At 45.7% G+C, this 16619-nt stretch overlaps 1 pseudogene across 1 annotated transcript in view; it reads left to right on the top strand.

The window, feature by feature from the left end:
- The window catches only part of LOC147690225 (tumor necrosis factor alpha-induced protein 2-like), a 113879-nt pseudogene that overhangs the window by 78161 nt on the left and 19099 nt on the right, over positions 1-16619 (top strand). The window contains exon 11 of the transcript XR_015300139.1: positions 9427-9548. The product of XR_015300139.1 is annotated as a tumor necrosis factor alpha-induced protein 2-like (transcript). The remainder of the gene's footprint in view (positions 1-9426; positions 9549-16619) is intronic.

Raw genomic sequence — 16619 nt, 5'->3', positions numbered from 1 at the left:
CTGTTTCAAGAAGGGGAGTCAGAGGATGAGGACCAGGACGCTTACAGCTATGCCAATAGTCCCTCCCAACTTCTGGTCAAGTGCCAGGAAACGGACTCTGAGGGTGAATACGTCCAGGAGGAGAGTGGTCATCATCAAACGGCCCAGTCGCGACATCATTCGGGCCAAGATATGGTGACGGTGCCATCTTCTTTTCTCCAAGATCTGCATAATATGCTGCAGAACTAAAAGTCTAGGGCGAATAGGCCACTTCATGTCCCGGCAGCATCTGCTACACCTGCAGTACTTTCACCAATGACGCCAACTTTACAGGCTCAATTTTCCCCTCGGCCTCAGACATCCTTCCAACAAGATTCCTCCAGGCTGCAAGAGGTCCATGATGATTCCTCGGATGGGGACCAGCAGTCGGATCATGACTCTATTCCGAATACTGAATATGTAAATGTAAATGTATTTGAGCTTATATAGCGCACAGCTACCCGCAGTGGGTTTCCCGGCGCTTGCTTAGGGAACCCGTCCTGGTATTCCCCTGTGAGATAACCCCGGCAGGGTATCCACAAGGTGAAAGCCAGGCATCCCGCCGCGAGGGGCCGTTGTGGAGATTAAGCAAGCTTTTGCCCAGAGTCGCAGAGTGTGAACCCGTGAGTCGAGAAGGCACCGGAGCGAGAATTATCGAGTCCGTGGAATTTTTAGCCCAAGACCCGCTGAGGCGGGAAATTAAACCCTGGTCCAGGGCCGATCTCAGCTTCCGGGTCTGCCGCCTCTAACCCCTGAGCCACACTTCTCCAATGAATATGATGAATATCATTGCGGATCCCGCTTCACCAGTCCCAGATCCGGCGGATTCCCCGCCAGCGGACATCGGGGGTTTTCATCAGTTGATAGAGAGAGCAGAGGGCAGATTCAAATTGGCCATGCCTAAGGTTACTACTGATTGTTTTCTATACGATTTCAAGGAGCCTTTTAGGAAATCGACAAGATCCATCCCTATTGTGGATCATTTGTGGAAGGAGGGCCTTAAGGCCATGAAGAACCAGGCGACGGTGTGCCACCGCGTCTGGACAAGAAATACAAGGCACCCAATGACGGTCCCGCAGCCTTGACGGGTCATCCAAGACCAGAATCAGTTATCTTGCAGGCAGCGCAGAGAAAATTCCATAACCCCTCTGCTCCCTTAACAGCTCCACCGGACAAAGAAGGGCGGAGATTGGACAATGCGGGAAGAGGTTCTCTTCAACAAGTTTACTAGTACGGGCCGCTAATGCCCTGGCGATCTTGGGGAGATATGACCGCCAGCTTTGGTGCGATATCGCCCCGTACATTGACCAGCTGCCTCCAGAGTCTACATCTGAAGCAAAAAAGATCCTGCAGGAGGGGGAAGCGACTTCAATGGAAATCATTGACTGTGCAATGGACATTGCAACCACAGCGTTTCGATCCCTGGCTGGGGCGGCAGTCCTCCGTCGCCAAGGATGGCTCAAAGCGACTTGGTTCCGGCCTGAGATTCAGAACAAAGTCCTTTTATCTTCCTTTTGATGGTGTGGCTTGTTCTGGGAAACTCATCGATGATACCCTTCAAGAAATAAAGAAGGCTACGGAGACTGCCAGGTCCTTGGGGACCCTTCAATACCGCAAGTCTCCTTTTAAGGGAGCCAGAGGCAGAGGTGGTACCTATAGAGGGTCCTTCCAACAACAGTGCTACTCCTCCACAGGCTCAGGTTCCCAGCAATATCGTCAGCCCTATCAACAGCGCCAGGGCCAGTCGACAAACTACTCCAGGCCTTACAATAAGGGAAAACAGGCTGGACGAGGACGGGATTAGTCAAAGCGCCAATAGCAGCCTTCTGGCTCTTCCTACTGGACCCTACTTCAAGAAATCATCAGTTGGAGGCAGGGTCACCAAATACCTTCAAAACTGGTCCAAAATAACATCGGACCGTTTGATGCTCAACATCATTCGGAAAGGGCATACTTTGGAATTCACGCAAGTCCCTCCACCCAAGCCCGCGGCAGCCATTCCGTCAAAACACCAGCGTCTACTGTGGCTCGAGGTCCAACAGATGCTCCAGGAAGGGAGCGATAGAGCCGGTTCCCTCAAATCAAAAGGGACAAGGATTTTATTCCAGGTTCTTCCTGGTGAGGAAAACGCTAGAAAAATGGCGCCCCATTTTAGACCTCAGGGAGCTAAACACCGATCTCATCTCCCTATCTTTCCGGATGGTCTCTCTCCAGTACATCTTGAAGCTCATCAATCCGGGAGATTTCATGGCCACGCTCGATCTCGAGGATGCGTATTTCCATGTTCCGATCCACCCAGCACACAGAAGGTTTCTGCGATTCACAGTAGCCAAGAGCCATTTTCAATTCAGAGTTTTACCCTTTGGACTCCGCTCAGCCCGAGAATTTTTACAAAGGTGCTGGCGCCAGTTGCAGCTTTCCTGCGAAGAAACCATTTCCAAGTCTTCCCCTACCTGGACGACTGGTTGCTGAAAGCTCCGTCCAGGGAGGCGGCGCTAGAGGCTGTTCTCTCTGGTCCCGTCAAAAAGGCTTGCTTCCTGGGGGCCCTCTTGGATTCAAACCTCTCAAGAGCCTTCCCTACTCTGGAAAGGAGGGAAAAGTTACAGACCTTGGCTCGGGACGTACGGGCAAGAAGGTGTCTTTCTGTACGCCGATACAAATCCCTACTGGGGGTGATTTCATCGTGTATTCCACTGATTCCCCATTGCAGACTCAGAATGCGTCCTCTGCAGGAGGAACTGGACAACCAGTGGCAACAGGTCCACGGTTCATTCGAGGACATGGTGACAGTCACTCCGAGGATGAAAGATGCAACCTTGTGGTGGACAGATCAAAACAACTTGTCCCAAGGTCTATCCTTCGTAAGCGACCCATCCCCACGTTTAGTGACAACGGACGCGTCGTTGGAGGGTTGGGGAGCAGTGATGCAAGACCTACATGTCAGCGGGCATTGGTCGCCCCAGGAGAAAGGTCTCCACATCAACCTTTTAGAACTAAGGGCGATAAGACTGGCTCTGCAAGCTTTTCTTCCTCGCCTAGAAGGTTCACAAGTGCTTATCAGGACGGACAACACAACGGCCATGCATTATGTGAACTAGGAAGGAGGAACCAGATCTCGACCTTTGTTGCAAGAAGCTCCACAGATCTGGGAATGGGCGATCCTTCAGAGAATATCACTGAAGGCAGAACACTTACCAGGGATCCTAAACTAAAATGGCGACAGGCTAAGCAGGTCATCATCAGTCAGCCACGAGTGGGAATTGAATCAGACCGTTTTGGAAGAGATCTTCAGCCGGTGGGGCAGACCGGAGATCGATTTCTTTGCCACTCCGACCAACAAGAAATGCCAGACTTACGCAAGCAGGCTTCACCATGAAGGTTCACTGGGGAGTGCGCTTTCGATAGCATGGTCGAGGACATTTGTATACGCTTTTCCTCCCATTCCTCTGATCCCACGACTTATCAGGAAAATCAAGGTGGAGTCGTGCAGGATGATACTGATAGCCCCAGCTTGGCCGAGGCAGTTCTGGTACACCGAGCTCCATCTGTTGTCGATAGCTCCTCCCCTTCCGTTGAGGATTCTGCCGGATCTTCTCAGTGTCCGCCGGACAAATTTGGCACCCAGATCCACAGTCGTTAATCCGGACTGCATGGCTCCTGAGCAGCGAGAGTTTATGAACCTGCCCTTATCAAGCGAGATTAAGGAGGTTCTGTCCCAGGCAAGGGCCCCATCAACGAACAGGACTTACGCCTTAAGTGAAAAAGATTTTGTTGCTGGTGTAAGAAAGAAGGCATTGATCCTTTCAATTCCAAGCCTCATCAGATCCTACCTTATCTGCTGTCCTTGGCTAAGTCGGGACTAGCCCATTCATCAATTAAGGTCCATTTGGCTGCTTTGTCAAGGTTCAGAAGGACAGGATCCGGTCCTTCCTTGTGGTCTTCCAGGATTATCAAGCATTTTTCTGATGCAATAGGTTCTTGGAAGCAATGTCTCCATTTAATGAAAAATGTATATAGAATTCATATCACAGGCCAGGTTATTATAAAACGGTGAACTGTGTCAACCGATCTATTGTGAATATAACATTGTAAATACCTCTGTCTTTATCTACTCCTTTTTTCTACTAAGCACCTGACATTTCCTTATCTCATGCACGCTCTCTTTGGGCAACCTAAAAGTGTTTTATATAGAGATAGTCACAAATGCAATAATTGCCCCTGATTTTGTAATTATTGCTGTTGCATTTCCTTGTCTTTTTCGTAAATGTTGTAATACATTGAATGTGCAGGATTGATCTGTGAAACATATCCCGTAACTAAGTGAAAATATTGAATATGTATTGATCAATTCAATTTAAGTGAAAATAATGGTTGAAGACCATTGTATTTCAATCGTGTAAAACACCCAGGTCTTTGACTTTTTGGGGCACCCCATTTTGGATAATGGCCTTCTCAAGAAACTGTCGGTTAACTTGAACCAACTAAGCAACTTCTGCCTGATATCTATGCTCCCCTACCAAGCCAAAGTGATGGTGAAAGCCATGAACAAGCAACTGACAATCAACCTCAAACTACAACACTGGACAATACTCAATCAGGATTCAGAAAAGTCACAGCTCAGAAAAAGCTCTCATTGCAGCCACCGACTACATACAGACCATCATGGACTGAAGAGACAGTGGCCCTCATCTTGCTTAACCTCTCTGCGGCATTCAACATAGTCTCCCCCAACAGAAGATTTGATGACATCGGCAGCCAGAGACCCACATTCAAATGGATCTTCTCCTTCATCACAAGAAGAACCCAAAGAGTCCGACTGCCACTCTTCCTATCGGAGACCAAGAACTTGATCAGTGGAGTTCCCCAGGGATTGTCCCTCAGTCCTACCCTGTTCAATATCTACATGACCTCGCACACTTAACATCATCTCCTACGCTGACAGCACCCAACTTATCCTCTCCAAGACAGACAAAACTAACACCACCAGAAACAACTTAACCGACTGCATGACCATGGTAGCAGAATGGATGAGAATCAACTGTTTGAAGCTCAACTGTGACAAGACGAAAGTACTGGTCTTCAAAAATAAGACCTCTCCTTCGGATGCCACCTGGTGGCCAACTGAGCCTTGACCAACACCACACCCACCGACCCTAGGATAACCCTGAACGACCAGATGAACATGACCGCACAAGTCAACGCAGTGAGTGCTGCCTGTTTCCACATCCTACTCAAGCTACGAAAGATCTTCAAATGGCTGCCATAGAATGTCAGACAAATCATCAAGCATGCACTCATCACAAGCAGACTCCACTACAGCAACACTCTACCCGGGATCTCCAAGCAGCTCACACACAGACTACAGACCATGCAGAATGCTGCCACAAGATGTATACTCAAACTACAACACTATACCAACATCTCACCTCAGAGCCCTCCACTGGCTCCCCATCAACAAACACAGCCAATGCAGACTTCTCATGCTCGCATACAAAGCCTTGCACATCACTGGATCAGCCTAACTGAATTGTGGAATTCACTTTCACCAGCAATCCATAAACCATGTTCAGTCTCACCCTCACTCTCACATACCTCCTGCATTCACGAAAACAGAGAAGGCGGGTGTTAATTCTCCTACATCACACCAATGAACGAAGTCCCACAGCACATCAGACCCTCCTCCTCACTTCTTGAGTTCTGCAAGTAGCTGAAGATATGGCTATTCAATTAACCTTGTGGGTACCATACTCCTTCACTCCTCCTCAAGTTCCTGGATACCCTCTTGGGTGATTAGCACGCTTTATAAATAGACATAACATAACCGGTTCAAAACACATTGCAGATTCCTCATTTGTTTTAGTTTTGTGTGTCGTTTCTGCATCCTTCAATCGCCAACATTGCATCAGATAATGGCAATCTATATTTTCTTCAACTGTACAATTAGTGGGCAGCAGCAGAACAAGTCTATGAAGATTTGATGATGTCTGTATTTATAGAAGTAGGTGGACATCAGCTGAGGGAAAGATGAGTAGTGCTCTATTGTAGAATTGACTATTGAAGCATCAACATAGGGATCCCTGCTGTGTGGAAGAGAATAACTGTTCTCCCTCACTTGTACACTCTCCTGGAATTAGCATTTGCTACTCAGGCTAGATCAGCAAAGTTGCTGGTCTGCCATACTGACATGCATCTCTGCTGTTGGGGGAAAAGATTCTGAACTCTTTGGGCATGCCTGGTTCCTATATGGCCTTGGAGACTTAAGAGTCACCATTCACCATTTGCTCTAAGAGAGAAGTGTTCTTTGTCCTGACCATTTAAACAATTCTTCAGAAGACATGTCCCCATGAACTGACTTTAGGACCCCATCATGAATGTTATTAAATGACCTAGATAGACTGTGACGAATTCAAATATGTCTAAACTGTACAATTATCACAGAAATACCTCTGACAAAATATTAAGAAACATAGGAGACCTGCGCTAAACCACACTACTTGTCAAAGAAAGACACCCTGAGAAAGTGGTTTCACCTACCAATATGAAATAAGTAAAAAGATGCTCTAGTGGGAGCACTTCTAAAAGTGTAGTCTAAGTCCAAGAAAGCGTGTTCCTCTTCAGACTGTCAGCACTGCCCACTTTTCCATAGAATGGGTATTCAGCCCCCTAGGGGTGCAAAGAGCATGGGTGCCCATTTTCTGAGCCCTTGGGGCACTGCAGTATTACACAAGGGACACCTGATGCTTCTGTAATACAGATAGTGCTAGTGTACGGAGAAAGCCAGCCCTGTTATGAGGGCCATTGCCTCATTAGCATGAGGCCTAGCCCTGTGTTAATGAGGGAAAATACTTTGCCTCTGTGACTGCAACATATTATGGTGATGGGTGCAGGGGCAACAAAACCTTTCTTGGATGCACTGACTTAATTAACTTCTCCGCCTGTACCTCTACAAAGCTCAAAACCCGCCACAAAACTATAAATTACTATTTTACATTTATATTAAAAATCTAAATTACTTAAAATGACACTATATTAAAAACATCAACAACAATTACACAAATAACATAAAATTAAAATATTATTAAAGACAAAAAGGAAACTTAAAAAATATTTCTTACCTTAAAAGATTTATATTTTTGTCAACGATATTTCTGTGACACAATTTAAAACAATCAGTATTTGTGCAACTTGACATTTTTGACTCTATTTTATCCGAACACCCTTTTGAATTGCCATACCACTGGGAAAAACACTAAATTAAGAAAGAATATGGGAAAAAACAGCACTATTGCACAACAGTGCCCTCACGATCTTCCTAACCGCATCAACGAGTTGACAAGAATCTATCGTCACAAATCATTCTTTGACTAAAGCCATGGGTGTTTTAAGTTTAAGGAAGTGAAATTGGTGTGTTCATTCATTTACGATTTCCATTAACAAGTCACCAAAAACTTGAAATAGATGCACATTGTAATGCCTAATGTGGATCGCAGGCTGGAGTGTTTTCAACATGTGCACAGCTAAATATCCTCCCTCATACTCTATCAATGCTTTACATCAAAACCTGGTTCTTCTCAATTAATCATATGTATTTGTTCACATCAGTGACATTAGACAGGAAGATTTTCCATTATCTTTATTTTTTGCATAACAATGTTATATCTTCAATTTTTCCATATTCTTATTTTATATATTTTTTTCTTTGTTCAATAAAAGTAGAAAAAGTTTAAAAAAAATATTTCCTTTAACAAATACAAAAACAAGCACAATCATTACGATCAATATTCTTTAAACAAATCTGTACAATAGAAAAACCGAACACCCCTGGACTGACTTCAATAAATACACACATACTATATCCATTAAAAACCATACAAACTCACAAAACTTCATACATCTTGCATCTCTGTACATGGTAGATGTTACATATGACCAGCGGAACCTCTGCAAAAACAGATATTAAAGTTCAGGGCACAAGGCTCAGCACAGCAACATATGCACAGGGATTGCAAAACATTGGCACCACCCTGGCCCACGAGTGGGGCCAGCACTCTGGCATATTAATAACATCTGTTCTCAATGGGAATTATCCCTGGCACAAGGTAACCCTGTGTCCCAAGCAAACACTCCCAGTTTCTGAGCAAAGACAGGGTATACCACATCATGATTCATGAGCAGTGCCATTTGCAGGCAAGTAGGGCTGTTACATGGCCAGTGCTCTGGTATTTTTTTTTTTAAAAGTTTGACAATCTATATTTAATCACAAATGTTCTTTTTATTCACCATTTATGAATAAATAGGTAAATTGAGGACCTTGTCCTATACTTTTCACTTTAGAGTCACATTGTCCTGTTACTTTCCAAGCATATACTACTTGTTGGATAATGGCGTGCTGTTAGGAGGTTGACTGAGTTTACTTGACTTTGAATTTATGTGACTTCACATAACATGATCTGAGGCTGATCAAAAATTGAACTGTCTGTGGGAAAGTTTTATTTCTAGTTTCTGATCATATCCATTGTGTTTGCCACCTTACTTCACAACCAAAAGGTTTTTGCAGTAGACATAAAAAAATGCTTATATTGATATTGAAACTATGGTAGACCTTATGCAGTTAACAAAGTTGATATCTGGGTCCTCAAGAGGAAAAGGACAAATTCCTTTAAAGCACTTCTTTCAAATTTTGGACTAAAGGAGAACTTCCTATGAGAAACAAATGAAGGCACCGGTGTTCAGTGGGGAATTCTGAATTCCTGGCTAACTATACACAATATTAAGAGCAATATTTGAGGTGTAATTTTCCGGAGCTTTTTGAGGAAGGAAGGCGTTTAAATCATTCAAACATAATTTGGGGAATTTTGTGTTATGCTTGTTAGGTGAAATTACACCATTACACTATGTTCTGTATCTACGCCACCGTTTATGTCAAAATTCTGGAGCGGAAGCGCGAGAATAACACAAACAACCAGAACATGAGAAGCAGTTTTGGGCGGACTTTTGAAACCTATTTTTTTGTGAAATGAATTCTCATATCAAAAGTTGACACGGAGACTCATTTTGTACTTAAATATAGTGCTAAATCACCAATTTGCATTGACATTTCATTTTGCATGATTTTTCTGAAATTTTGCATAATGGCCTGTAATTCACAGCATTTTGAAAAATCTTTTTCCTTTAAATTTACTAATAAAAAAGAACTGGCTATTGGATATTAACTTAAGGCTTCAGACATATAAGTGCGATGGGTCAACTTTGGGAAACTGAGATTAACCGGATTATTCTTCAATACTAGACAGCGTTCATGTATTTGTTTTATTATTCGGCTATACAGTACAACTACTATTTACAACAGGAAATTGAAAATATAAACTGTAAAGAAAATATAATACAATAGGAAATGTTGTGTTTCAGGGTTCAAAGGCAGAATGGTTGAATGATGCAATCCCAAAAATAGCTGAAATCATCAAACTTCATGACATAGATGCTATAAGGACCGAGGTTGCTTCACTTGCAAGCCAGTACCCAGATATACGGTGAGATTTATGATAATTTCTAATAAAGCTACCGAATTATCAATGTCAAAGCAATGCCTATGTATTCCAATGGTGTTTATCTTCCTATGATATACTTCTTTCAATTTTCCCAAATCCTAAAGGTTTCAGTTTCAGTTATTTGTAAAATATGCACATTTTGAGTGGTTGCTCAGTGCTCTCAATTGAAAGACATTAAATCCGATGTATTAAACACTATTGCATTCACAAACCATGGAATTTGAAAGTCCCAGGGATTGCGATTACATGTGTTTGGTTCAAAGTCCGAAATCCATTTTGCGATTTAGAAAACCATTGCCGACTCAGCAAAAAGGCGATCCATTCCACATTTGAATTAATTGAAAGTTGCATTGACCAGTTGCTGACACTGCAAAGGAGGAGGTAATTGTTTTGCATTGGGGAAGTGATCTTATCACCCCTTTAGCTGTTGTTCATTTGGGAACGGAGTAACACAAGGTTGCCCATGCCCTGTGTAAATGGACTATTCCCATGGGGAACAGGGTCAAGACTGATTTGCATATGGCTTGTTCTAAATTGAAATGGCTTGCGGAGCAAAAAACAATGGATTTAGGCTCGGATCTCTGTACTGGGATGAATGCCTGACATTGTTCAGAATTCTGTCCATCAATTGTTATTTTTGCATTTGTCACCCCGAGTGGGACGGGTATGGCCAGACGTGGGTCCTGTGTGCTCCATGACACTGGAGTCAAGCTAGCTTGATTGATGAGGGGTGAGACTAACCCTGGGCATAGTGGGCAAAGCGGGGCTACACGCCGCGCCACGGAGTTGGCAACAGACTCTATGGAACTCCACCTATCTCCGCTACGCCGCCCGCCTTCACCCCCTTAAGATATACCTTAACACTAACTTAAAACAATTAAAAACCACTTACCTTTTAACCGTGGCATCCCCAGGCTGCCCTCCTCTTCTTCGCCATTTCTTGTAAAAAATGTGCATGAACGGGCATGCGTGCATGCGCAGTTTTTAAAGTAGTATTTCTAATGGCGAAGAAGAGAAAGAGGGCAGCTTAGCCTTTTAAGGCACTTACCTTTTAACTGCAGTATCCCCGGGGATGCTGCGGTTAAAAGGCAAGTGTTGTTTTATTGTTTTAAGTTATTAGTGTTAAGGTATATATTAATCGGAGGTGGGTGGCGGGCCAACTCCATTCTGCTGCAGAGTGTGTGGAGTTTTGCCTACTCCGCGTTCTCCAAGGAACGCGGAGTAGGCAAAACTATGCACACTCCACAGGCTGAGCGGAATTCTCCATACACGTAGGTGCCGGTCTAGGATCCTTGTTTCCAGTCTAGGAAGGACCTGACCTGGCAGTTTGGGCTGGACTGTTCCCATGGGGAACAGGGTGAAGACTGATTTTCATATGGCTGTGTCTAAACTGCAATGGCATGAGGAGCAAAAATACGATGGATTTAGTCTAGATCTCTTTCCCTGTGTTGAATGCCAGACATTGTTCAGCATTCTGTCCATCAATTGTTCTTATTGCATGTGTAAATGTTTAGCCTGTCCTCATTTTAGCCAACAGTGTTGTGCACTGGGGTTTGTAGTTCTTCTTCACATTGTAAGTATGCAACGAAAAATCCTATTATGCAAAGTACAGTTGGCTCAAGGTTAAAGACTAGCTGAATGAGATGAGACCATTCTCCAGGTATTAGTGACAGAGCATAGTAACAGGTCTGTGACAAGGTCCACTCAATGAATGATGACAGCGCTCAGTCTCCTCACTGTAGGACATTGTTTTTGACACTTTTTCAAGGCATGCATGTGCCTTTTCATAGATATGAAATTCTAGGAGAGCACCAGGCAGGCGATTGCTTATAGTTTGGTTAATGGTACACTTGTGTCATGTCTGTAGAAACATCAGCAGCTGGGGTCATATCTGCAGGGCTAAGTAACCGCTGCAGCAAGTGAGCGAGCCTGACTTATTCTATGAAGATTTGGGGAGTGGGTAGGAGTACTCCTCCTAAAGAAGCCTGTAAACAATTTCACCAAATTTGCATTTCACATCACAAGTTTAAAATAAGTGTGTATAAAGCATTATGCTCCACGTGAAGTTCTGAAAGTACACTCATAAAAACAATTATACTTTGACAGTGTGTTAAGCAAGCCTAGTCCTGCCCATGTCCAAAGGTGGGTGTAATGCTGAGCATACCACTTTGTTTCACTGATATACCCTTTAATGGCTCTGTATAATCGGGGGCATAGTTACACATCCCTATTGCCACAGGAACGTCACTTTACCCCAGTATTGGAACTTTCATAGATTCCCATGCTTTTGTATCATTCCCCGTCGTCGGAATGGGAGCCTCAGTAAATAAAAAATATCCTAACCATAGAAACAAAAGAGAAAAATAGGCCTAGGCCTCATCTCATTTTGTATCCTATCACCCTCTTTGTGTAAAAGAGACCAAACTTTCCTCCGGACCAATCAGAACAGCCTCACCCCATAGAACTTTCCTGAGGGAGCTCTGAGCCTCAGATTTTTCTACTGCACGTTGTGCTAGGGAGTTTCCACCGAGCTCTACTCAGTTTTTCATTCTATTCAGCTTATTACTTCAACTAACAATGTCTGACATGGAGAAGAAAGCTTTATTCAGGTCCTGTGCATCCTGTGGGAAAAAGAGACTTTTTGTGGAAGATAAGCATGACAGCTGTATTTACTGCTTATATCCTGACCAAGGCCACAGATTGCAAAATATGTAGAACTTTTTCTACAAAGACTTTGCGAGACAGAGAGGGCCAGCTGTTGACCTGGCTTCAGAAGATGAAGACTTGGAAGGAAGTTCTCTCTTCTGATGAGGAGGATTCTGCATCTGTCTCGACCTCTAGGAGATCTAAAAAGAGGGGTAGGTCTTCTCCCTCTACTTCTAATGAGCCTCCTGTTAAGACCTCTCATAAGATCTCTGATAGGTCTGAGATGGTCAGTCCCATTAAATCTCCTCACTGAGCTGAAAAGGAGAGGCTGGGACAGGCTGCTGAGATGAACACAGCCAAAAAGGAGAACAAGGAAGTTCCTGTCACTTCTCAGAAGTCCCATAAGGAGAAAGATGGCAAAAAACCCTCAGCAGTCACTCCAGAGACGAAATCTGAGAAAAAACAGCGTCCGTCGACTACTAAAATGACTGGTACGTCGACGACGATTACTTCTTCTAAAGCTTAGAGTGCTCCATTGGCGCCGTCGACAGTGGTGGCGTCGACGCCTTTGACTTCGTTGACGTTTAAGGTACCTTCATGTTCGTCGACGATAGTTTCTGCCTCGTCGTCGTTAGTGATGTCATCGAAGATACTGTCGACGGCTGCTTCGGCGACTAAGACTACGACTACGACGACGACGTCGACGAAGACTAGCACGCTGGTGACGAGTTCGTCGACGAGGCCGTCGACAATCATTCCGTCGTAGACCAGGACAATTTCGCCAACGAGGTCCGGTGGGCCGTCGTCCCTTCGTCGACGAAGACTCCGTCGACAATTGCTCCGACGACGACTCGGTCAATGCAGTTTCCAATACAGAAACTTCGCCTAACACCGGAGATGACATCTCCTCGACGTGTTTCATCCTTGCCTCCAACAAAGCTGCTGGATGATTAGTCGGAGGAAGAGGAGGACGGGGGTCAATATGGAGATGCCTACAGTCCTTCAGATTTAATTGTCAAGTGTCAAGAGACTGACACTGAAGAATACTATGAACATCACGATGACCCAGGGTTACAACATTATGCTTCTCTACTGCAGCATCCCTCGGGCATGGGTCAAGACATGGTGGCCATGCCGGCTTCTCTTGTTTCTGATCTACAATTGATGCTGCAGGATTACAGGAACAGGTTTCCACCACAGTCTACAGTGCAGCCAGAACGACCTGCTACTCCGGTGGTACCTCTGACGCCACCAGCTGTCATACTAGTGGTGGTCTCACGGACAACAGGCCCTGAACCTCGGAGAGACATCCATGAGGATGTCAGGGACGATGATGATGATGACGATCAGGGTGATCCATTAACTGATCCTTTGCAATACCCAAAATTGGATCTTGACGAAAGTGGGTTGCAAAATCCGGAATTTGTGGGACGGGACACGGCGGTGTCTCCACCGACTGATATTGGGGGGGTTCCATAACCTCATGGAAAGGGCACCGAAGAGGTTTGAACTGCCAATTACAAAGGAACAGTCTGACTGTTTCCTTTACGACTTTAAGGAGGAATACAGGAAGTCAGTTAGGTCCATTCCCATAATTGAGCATGTGTGGGATGAAGGAATCCAGATCATGCAGAATCCGGCCGCAGTCATCCCTGTTCTTCCCCGGCTGGAGAAGAAATATAAAGCCCCGGAGGGCAGTCCAGCGTGTCTTCTTGGACAGCCTAAGCCTAATTCTGTGATCTCGCAGGCGGCACAGAGCAAATCCAAAAGCCCATCAACACCTCCAGACAAGGAAGGGAGGCGTTTGGATAACGTGGGTAAAAGATTTTCCTCCATGGCCAGCTTTCTTGTCCAGGCAGCGAATGCTCTGGCCATTCTAGGCAGGTACGGTCGCCAGATGTGTTGCGACTTGGAGCCAATTGTGGAACAACTGCCGGACATAGCGAAGGAGGAGGCCAAGAGAGTTCTGATGGAGGGAGAGAGATCATCTTCGGAAGTGATTGATTGTGCGATGGACATCGCTTCCACTGCCTTTCGAGCTTTATCCGGTTTGGCGGTATTGCGTCGTCAAGGCTGGCTGCGAGCTACCTGGTTTTGTCAGGAGGTCCAAAATAGGATCCTGAACCTCCCATTTGATGGTGAAATGCTGTTCGGCAAGCATGTTGATGATGCCCTTCAAAATATCAAAAAAGACATGGACACGGCTAAGTCCTTGGGATTGTTGAACTTTCGGAAGGTCCCATTCAAAGGAGCGAGAGGCAGGGGTTTCTCTGCTTATAGAGGCAGCAACCAGCAAAGATATTCAACACAGACTTTGCAGTCTTTCAAGACTCAATATTCAAATCCACTCCAAGGCCAATTGGCGTCTTACTCTCGCCAACCTCAGAAGGCGTCGGAATCGCCAGTGTCGTGACAATGCCAAGAGGCAATAGTGGCCTCCTGGCTCTTTCTACTGTTCCTCCCCTGACAGTGACATCGGTAGGGGGCAGGATATATTTTTGTCTGGACAACTGGAGAAAAATAACATCAGACCAGTGGGTCCTGAATATTGTTCAGAGTGGCCATACGTTGGAATTCCAAGATCTTCCTCCAACCAGAGCTCCGGGCGCCAATCAATCAAGACATCTGGGTCTGCTACGCCTCGAAGCCCACCAGCTTTTCACCAAGGGGGCTATAGAGCCGGTACCTCTCTCTGAGGAGCAGAGGTTTTTATTCCAGGTTCTTCCTGGTTCGAAAGACGGCAGATACTTGGCGCCCCATTTTAGATCTTCGAGAGCTCAACACTTATCTCATCAAACTGTCTTTCAGGATGGTCACTCTCCAGGATATTCTTCGTCTTCTGAACCCCGGAGACTATGGCGTCTCTGGGTTTAGAGGATGCGTACTTCCACGTACCGATCCACCCAGCTCACAGGCAATATTTGTGCTTCACAGTAGGCAAGAGCCATTTCCAATTCAGAGTTCTTCCGTTTGGCCTTCGATCGGCACCACCAATTTTCACAAAGGTGCTGGCACCAGTGGCGGCTTTGCTCCGAAAGCAATCCCTAGAAGTTTTCCCCTACTTGAACGACTTGCTAGTCAAGGCTCCATCCTTCCAAGAAGCTTCCAGGGCCATTTCAACCTGCATCCAATTGTTCAATCACCTGGGCCTTCAGTTCAACAAGAAGAAGTCAGTTCTTTGACCTTCCAGGTCCGCAAGATTTCTAAGGGCTGTTTTAGACACGGAAGAGTGCAAGGCTCGGCCTTCTGTGGAGTGGTGTGGTGTGGCTCACTGGTTAGAGGCAGCAGACCCGGAAGCAGTGAACGGCCTGGGACCAGGGTTCAATTCTCGACCCGGCAGGGTCGTGGACCAGGGTCAACGGACTCGATAATTCTCGCCTCGGTGCCTACTCTAACCAGGGACCACACTCTGCAACTCTGGGCATTAAGCTTGCCTCATCTCCACAACAGCCCCCCACAGACGCCGGGGATGCCTGGTTCCACCTTGGAGATACCCAGAAGGGATAATTTCACAGGAAAAGCCAGGAGGGGTTCCCCAGCAGTCTTCAGCGCCAGGACGCTTACGGGCAGCAGTGCGCTTTACAAATCAAGCACATTTACAGTCCTTCAGACCAACGTCAGCAAAAACTGATGCTTTCAGCTCGCCAGGTGCAGAGAAGGAAATCCCTTTCAGTTCGGTGCTACAAGTCCCTGCTCGGATCGATTTCATCTTGCATACCATTAGTACCGCATTGCAGACTGCGGATGCGTCCTCTGCAAGAGGAACTAGACAAACAATCGTGCCAGGCAGAGGGCTCGTTCAATGACAACGTTTTGGTTACATCGCAGATGGAAAAAGCATGCGAGTGGTGGTTGGTGAAAGAGAACATCGCCAAGGGACCAACATTCAGAATTCCACCATCTCCTATGGTCCTAACAACGGATGTCTCATTAGCAGGCTGGGGAGCAGTTCTCCAGGAACTTCAAATCAGTGGACACTGGAGTCCAGAACAGCGCCAGTGCCACATCAATCTTTTGGAACTGACAGCCGTTCGGTTGTCTTTGCGAACTTTTAGGAGGAAAGCTTGCAATCGCACAGTGCTGGTCCGGACGGACAATACGACGGCCATGTACTATTTCAACAAGCAAGGGGGGACGAGATCGCAAACTCTATCCAAGGAAGCCCAAGGACTTTGGGATTGGGCTATTCTTCACAAAGTCACTCTACAAGCGGAACACCTGCCAGGCTCTCTCAATGTTACAGCAGATGCACTAAGTCGCCGGAAACAAGCGAATCACGAATGGGAATTGAACCAGTCAGTTCTGGAGACAGTGTTCTCAGTCTGGGGAAGACCGTCCATAGACCTCTTTGCGTCTCCGGAGAACGCCAAATGCCAGTTCTACGCAAGCAAGGAACACCATCAGGGA

This window comes from Lissotriton vulgaris, chromosome 9, assembly GCF_964263255.1.
Source record: "Lissotriton vulgaris chromosome 9, aLisVul1.2, whole genome shotgun sequence".
Classification (NCBI taxonomy): domain Eukaryota; kingdom Metazoa; phylum Chordata; class Amphibia; order Caudata; family Salamandridae; genus Lissotriton; species Lissotriton vulgaris.
This window is presented reverse-complemented; position numbering and strand designations above follow the sequence as displayed.